This window comes from Mus caroli, unplaced genomic scaffold (genome assembly GCF_978045245.1).
Source record: "Mus caroli unplaced genomic scaffold, Mus_caroli_1 scaffold_4, whole genome shotgun sequence".
Classification (NCBI taxonomy): domain Eukaryota; kingdom Metazoa; phylum Chordata; class Mammalia; order Rodentia; family Muridae; genus Mus; species Mus caroli.
In genome coordinates this window covers 7,326,466-7,333,464 of record NW_028227259.1, presented here as the reverse complement: position 1 = coordinate 7,333,464, position 6,999 = coordinate 7,326,466, and positions in this window count along the sequence as shown.

Below are 6,999 nucleotides of genomic sequence, written 5' to 3'. Positions count from 1 at the left end.
TTTTTTGGTGGTGGTGGGGGGTGAGGTTTTTTGTGCCATGTGACTTTGTGTTACTGCTTAGTGCTGGACTGCTGAGATAGCTTTCCCCTCAAAGCTGTAACACTTCCATTAACAATGAATGCTTCTCCTGCTGTGAGCAGTTGGTGAAAACATCTCTATGTATAATCCACGTGTGTGGACGCGACCTAGCTCTTCCTTCCTTGGGTAGTAGTTCCTTCCATGGGGAGTAGGATTGTGATTGTGTAACTCAAGTTTCTCTTTTCACACCTTTTACATGTGAGATTGACAGAATGACTGAATACATTGTTCATTCCTTATCTGGAACACTAACTGGTGCTTCCTCCCACCCCCTTTAAAATCAAAAACAAAAGACAGAAGTCTGCAAAAAGTCTCATGACTAAGCAAGTTAAAAGGACTCTGAGGACGCCCTCTCTAAGTTCTTCTGCTTAAGTTCATTTATCAGTTATTTCTTGAGAGCAGAAGAGTGCAGCTATTTTATTGATCTTAGATGTCTGATTAAGTCTTCTTTCTGACAGATATAAGTAAAATTAGTTTTTTAAAAAATTCAATTGTATTTGCTTATTTCGTGTGTGTGTGTGTGTGTGTGTGCATGTGAGTGTGTCTTTGTGTATACACAAGCTTTTGGAGAACACACTTAGTCAGCAGACAGTTTATAGGCATTGTTCTCTTCCACCAAGCGGTTTTTAGCATGGGAGGAAGGGTTGTCAGTCCTTTACCTGCTGAGCCCTCCTGCTGGCCTCCTTTTTTTTTTTTTTTTTCCTGCTGGCCTCCTAAGAAGGTAAATTCTTACATGACAACAGCCAAAAGGGTGGAGGTTTCTGAGGGCTCCACACTCTACCAGTCAATCCAACACCAAGGACAGATTTGAAATGAAGACAAAAAACACATAGTAAGTAGAAAGCTATTTAGAAGGCAGAATTGAAAGGTTCATTTAAAGAGGAGACAAGAATGATGATGTTCAAGATTCTCAGAGGAGCCGGTGACCATCACTGAATGAGGGGATGCAAACAAACAAACAAACAAACAAACAACAACAAAAAAACACTTTGGAGAGGACAGAGATGGAAGAGTTCAATTTCTAGCAGGCAGAATTGTAAGGACCTGGAAAGCATCCAAATGGTAGTGCTGCCTTGGCTAAATGGGTCTAGAGCTTAGGGAAAGCCACTTAAGTTAAACACTCAGATTTGAGTCATTAACATTTAGGTGGTTGTTAAATTCACATAGGCCAACTCATGAAGGGAAATGAATTCACAGGGAAGTTAGAAGGTTAGTTTGGGAACCAATATGACACTTAGCTGAACCCAGGACATCTGCTTTGAACCAGGGAGTATGGGATGCAGTGAGTGGTCACAAGTCAGTAATGCTGCCTGGCTGGCTCCACTTACTCTGTAAAGATTGTCCCACAGGTAAAAGTGTTTGCTGCAGAAGCCTCATGACTCAAATCTGATCCCCAGCACCCACACACCATGAGCACACATACAAGAATAAAGTGTCATAAAAGTTAAAACCATCTGAGAATGACTCAATAGATTACTCTCAACCAGTTACAGAGCCTGCCACCGCGTAAATCACATTGTGTAAATCGTCAGACTGGCCAGCGTGGATGAGCAGGCACATCCTCCTAGTTCTAAGGCTAGGGGTTTTCAGCTTGAGGCTATGCCATCTGCAGCATCTTGTCAAGAAGTAAATTCCCCAATCAAGCAGAGGGACTGTTGAGTTTCTGGACCTGGGCAGAATTCCTTGGACATTTCTAGGCGACCACAGCTGTAGCAAGGAGAAAGAAATCACAGAAAGAATGAGAGAAGTGTCTGGGCAAGAGTTGCTGGGCTGGAGAAGTAAGTGAGAAAGACAAAGGCTAGTTTTCAGAAAATCTGCAACTTTGTGGAAGGCCAGTAAGGAGGAAGAAAGCCATGAGAAAGACCTTCACAACAGAGGTTAGACTGAGAACTTCTGTCCCCTTTAGGATGAGGGCACATTGTTCTGGCCTTCCAAGGAATTGCCCCCCTTGTCCAGGAAGATGACAGTAACCTACTCAGATGTGCTGTTTTGCAAACTAGTGCCAGCAGGCAGCCCGAGGACCCCCACCTTGCTCCAGCCTGTTTACACTAGAGAAGGACAAGGGTGGGGGCTTGGTTGCCTGCCAGCCTCATCCTGCATCCCTAAGATGCTGATGCTTTCTTCCTTGAGGTATGACTGACTCAATTCAGTATTGAGATATAGCTTGGAGTCTTTTGGAACTGTGAGAGTCACCATGGTTCCTAGACAATGTTTTATTTGCATGGAGAGCTGTCTGTATGAAATGAAGTCTGAATTGCAAAGTAGTCAGAAATGTCCCTGTCACCTGGGAAAGGAGACTTCAGCCTGAGGGACTGGGGCAAGGGAGGTCGCCTCAAAACTGAATTTCTCCGTCTCTAGATGTTGCTCTTGGTATCAAAATAACAATTCCTGGATCTAGAAAGAGTCCCTTATTCCAAGAAGAGGCAGCAGAAGCTCGCCCCTGGAAACAAGAGAAAAGCCTAAATGCAAATGACTGCTTCCTTAGTCAGATATGTGACAAGAAAGATTAGCGTGTGGAGCTGCAGCTCAGTAACTGAATTGACTGAAACTTTGGGAGTCTGTCTTTCTCATGGGTTCCAGGTTGGCTGAGAGCTACTATGACTTCCAATCAAAGAGCATCCAAGTCGTTAAGCTTCTCAGAAACTCCTATAAACACCCAGTGTGTGAATTAGCATTTCCTGAATGCTCAACCATCATTGTTCACTGAGAAAATTCTCAAGTTTGCCCTAAGAAGAAAGAGAAGTCTCTTCACTCCAACACATTTTGCCCCATGTGGCCTCAGGACACTCTGCTCTCTGGACTCAGTACAGCTTATTGCTTATTCCTTAACCAGGCCATATGTTGAATTCACTATTTGGTACATCACCACACTGCCAAATATGCAAAGATGATTAAACCAGGAAGAAAAAAACAGGCAGACATCTAACTGAAGTGGCTATTAGTAGACCGCTCCCTAAGCAATGACTATCAGAAGAAAGGATCTTTTAAAGTAGAGAGAGAAAATGCCCTCTCAGACTGTATAACCAGAAGCACTTCTTCCAAAAATGACAGAAAAATAATTATCTTTGATTTAAAAAAAGAGACTTTAAAAACATTTTTATTTATTTATTTTTATTTTTATTTTTTTGAGACAGGGTTTCTCTGTGTAGCCCCTGGCTGTTCTGGAACTCACTTTGTAGACCAGGCTGGCCTTGAACTCAGAAATCCACCTGCCTCTGCCTCCCCAGTGCTGGGATTAAAGTTGTGCGCCACCACTGCCCGGCAAAAAAAAAGTTAGTGATTAGTTTGTTACTGTTGTGCTTTTAAAAAGATAAAGAGAAGGGTGTAGTCTATGCAGGTGCAGTCAGTTATGGGGGAGGGGGTGCCTTGGCGGCCCATGCCAAGGTATCCCTTGCCCTTGAGGGACCAGCCACAAGACTGAAGTTGCTACTACAATCTATATGATGACTATAACTGTCACCTCATGACAGTTTATTATGACTCTTCTTTATATGCTGATATTCTCTGTTCCAGGTCAAGTTCACCACTGATCTGTTGCTGTGACTAAAAATTAGGTTGCATTTTCTAGAGTTATATATAAATAGACTTGTACTTGTTTAAGTGGACCTGGGTTATTTATAAAAATAGTATCTTTATTTTACATACATATACGTATATATTATTGATTCTTTGTGAGTTTTACATCATGCACCCCTACTCCACTCATCTCCCAGTCCCACTGTATCCACCCCCTGCCCTTGCAACCTCCTCGCTCAAAAGAAAATAAAAAACACAAACAAACAAAACAAAACAAAAAACACAGACAACTTCTTTTCATGGAATCTGTAGTGTGTCACAGTATGTTCCACAGTGTACCCCTCTGTCCACACATCTTCACTTGGGAATGTTGGTCTGGTTCAAGGATTTGGGCTTCTGTGACATCATCAATATTGGATCCTCACCTGGTTTCCTCCCAGTTATCCTGTTGCTACCCTGAGTCGTGGAGACCCTGCAGCTTTAGATCAGCAGGACCTTCCCTTTCTTGAGCTCTAACAGTTCACACATGGTGTAGATTTTGGGGCAGGCCAACTCAAAGCCTTAGGTCTGAGCCTGGGTGGTACCTGAGTTGGTCAACGTGCAGGGTCTCCTGTATCTGTACAACTCAGGAGAACTCTGCAGCACTGTTTGGGCTAGACCACCCAGTGCATAGTAGCTTTTGATCTGGCTTTTTGCATTTAGCATAATTATTTTAAAATTCATTCATGTTACAGTTGATGAAAGAGAGTGTTCCTTCTATATTATTAACAAATACTAGTCTTTTTCTGTTACATATAAAACAAAGATGTTTAGGATTCAGTCTGTATCTTTTTGTGGTTTTGGGAAATAGATCTTTTTTTTTCATTGTAAGAGATTAATTTTTAAATATTAACTTATTTTAAAATATTAATGTATTTTGCTTTATGACTTGGATTGTGGGTTTAGATTAATAATTAAAGCGACTGCTTCATTATAAAATTTAAAAATAAAAAGCTTAGAATTTCCTAGTTTGTTTACATGGAGTCATGGCCTCTGTTGTTGGAGAGAATTAATCCCTGTAGAGCATTGGGCTTTGCTGTCTCCATTTCTGGATATTTCATTTTATGTCTTGCACTCATATATAATTTTTAATAAAAGTTTTCCTTTTCCTTTTCAGTCTATTTATATGAATTATAAATCTAGGATAATTATTGACAACAATCTTTATACACACACACACACACACACACACACACATATATATATATAAAACCAACTAAGTTATGATGTACATTTTCTTTTCTGCTCTGGATTTTTATAGATATCAGCAATACTACAATACAGTAACCAGTCTTCACTTTGGACAGTTATAATCTACACAAGTACAAGTTGCACACTTTATTTAAAAGCAAGTTCCTAACAATTTGGCTTCTGTTTTAGTTTCCAAGGAAAGTTAACTGTGAGCAAGTGCATACATGCACAGTTCACAAGTCAGTTCATGAAGATGCACAGACATCGCAATCAGTGATTAACCACAGGATTAACATACACAGAAGAGCATACGGATGCATTTACTGCTTCCTAGTCTCCCAGTGACAAGCCCACAAGACATTTAACAAACAGGTACTTAAGAGACGGGGTTTGCTCAACAAACAAGAAAGTGCGGGGAAGAAGTGAAGTCAGGGGTGAGAAAGTAAAAAGAGTCACCCATCAGAGAATGGAAATTGTGTGGATGGTGATGTTATAAGAGACTGTAAGGCAATTCAGGCAGGGGAACTCTGTGAAGGTGGCTTACAGATATCAACAATGATGGACAATGAGAAGTGTGTGGGTGTCCCAGAGGAAGGGACACTGGCAAGAGAACAGACAAACAAACAAGCAAGCAAAACAACCTCATTACCTTTAAAGGAACACCCAGAGATGCTTCCCAACATTGACACCACAAAGGGTGAAGGTCAGGAATATTTTCACACAAAAGCAGCAGTATAAAAATATAATTTGAAAAGACATTGCTGCAAAAGTGACAATGGTAATAGGTTTCCAGCAATGTATTTAATAAAAATTTAGGAAGAATGTTAAGAAACCATGAGCTCACCTGAAAATGAATATATAGACATAAAAACATATGTGAAACATTGGGGATGACTTGCTCCAGTTGAAATCACTTGAACACTGCACCTGCATGACCCTGAGGATCATTTGCAGAAAGCTTGCTCTAGAGGATGAGAAAGCAGGCTGCAAAGTCTTAGTATAAATCGGGACTTTTTCTCTCTTGGGGGAAGACTACAGAGTATGTATTGCCTCCTGGGTAAACAATCTGTGGCCCATTAGGGATGTGGGATGATAGCTGGAGAATCTGCTGATGGCATCTTCATAGGCTATAAGTGTCTGTGATGTCTTGGGAATGTTCTGCCTTCAGACAGCGTTAACATATAACTACTAAGGCTCAACACTTCATCTGTCTTAGCCCTGAAATGCTACAACACTACCTAGTAACGTTGGGTATCTTTTCAGCTGTGGATTTATTGAAAAACAAAACAAAACAAAACAAAACATCTTTGTGAAGAGCAAACTATCTCACAATGCACTGAACTGACCCCAATAGGACAAAACTAGATGAATATTTGAAAGCCACAATTGGCTTTGTATAATATGGAACAGTAAACCAAACAGACCAGTAAAGCACACTGTGTATGTTTCTACTCAAGACCACTGACAACTGTTTCCTCTCCCAAGTGGGGCTCAGGCTTGGCCTGGAGTGTGGCTTCAGGAACCCAGTATGGGACTGGGCAATTGGTAGGTCTATACGTGTTGATGTTGGGTTAACAGCAAATGACAGTGGGAGATGTGATAAACTAATAACAAGTACGAACCACACACCAAATGTACAAGATCATCGCCTCAGTTGACTTTTAATCTTATTTCATATAATTTTATCTCCAATTAATAGATCATTTCATTCCAGTCATACCGAAGTGTCTCATATCCCTCATCCCTTGAAGTTCATGAGGAAACTTGAAATATAAGTATAGGTGGTCCCCATTTTCTTTAGTCCACCTAGCTTACAACAGCCCACTGTCCTGTCCCATTCCTTTTTGCTTGTTTGCTTTAGCTTTTAAAATATTTATTTACATATATTTATATGTTTGCTTGCTTGTATATCTGTGCACCACATGTGTGAAGTGCCTGTAGAGTCCCTTGGAACTGGAGTGAAGGATGGTTGTGAGCCCAGACTGGTGCTAGGAACTGAGTCTGGGTCCTCTGCAAAAGCAGCAAGTGCCTTTAACTGTTGAGCCATTTCTTCATCCTCTTTGTCTAATTCTTTGGACATGTGAATCTCTGCCAAAGCTAGGCAACAAGGCAGAAAGTCTCCCTCTCAGCTTCTGTTACCACCCATAATCCAACCTCAAGTCCCTACTGCAGAGC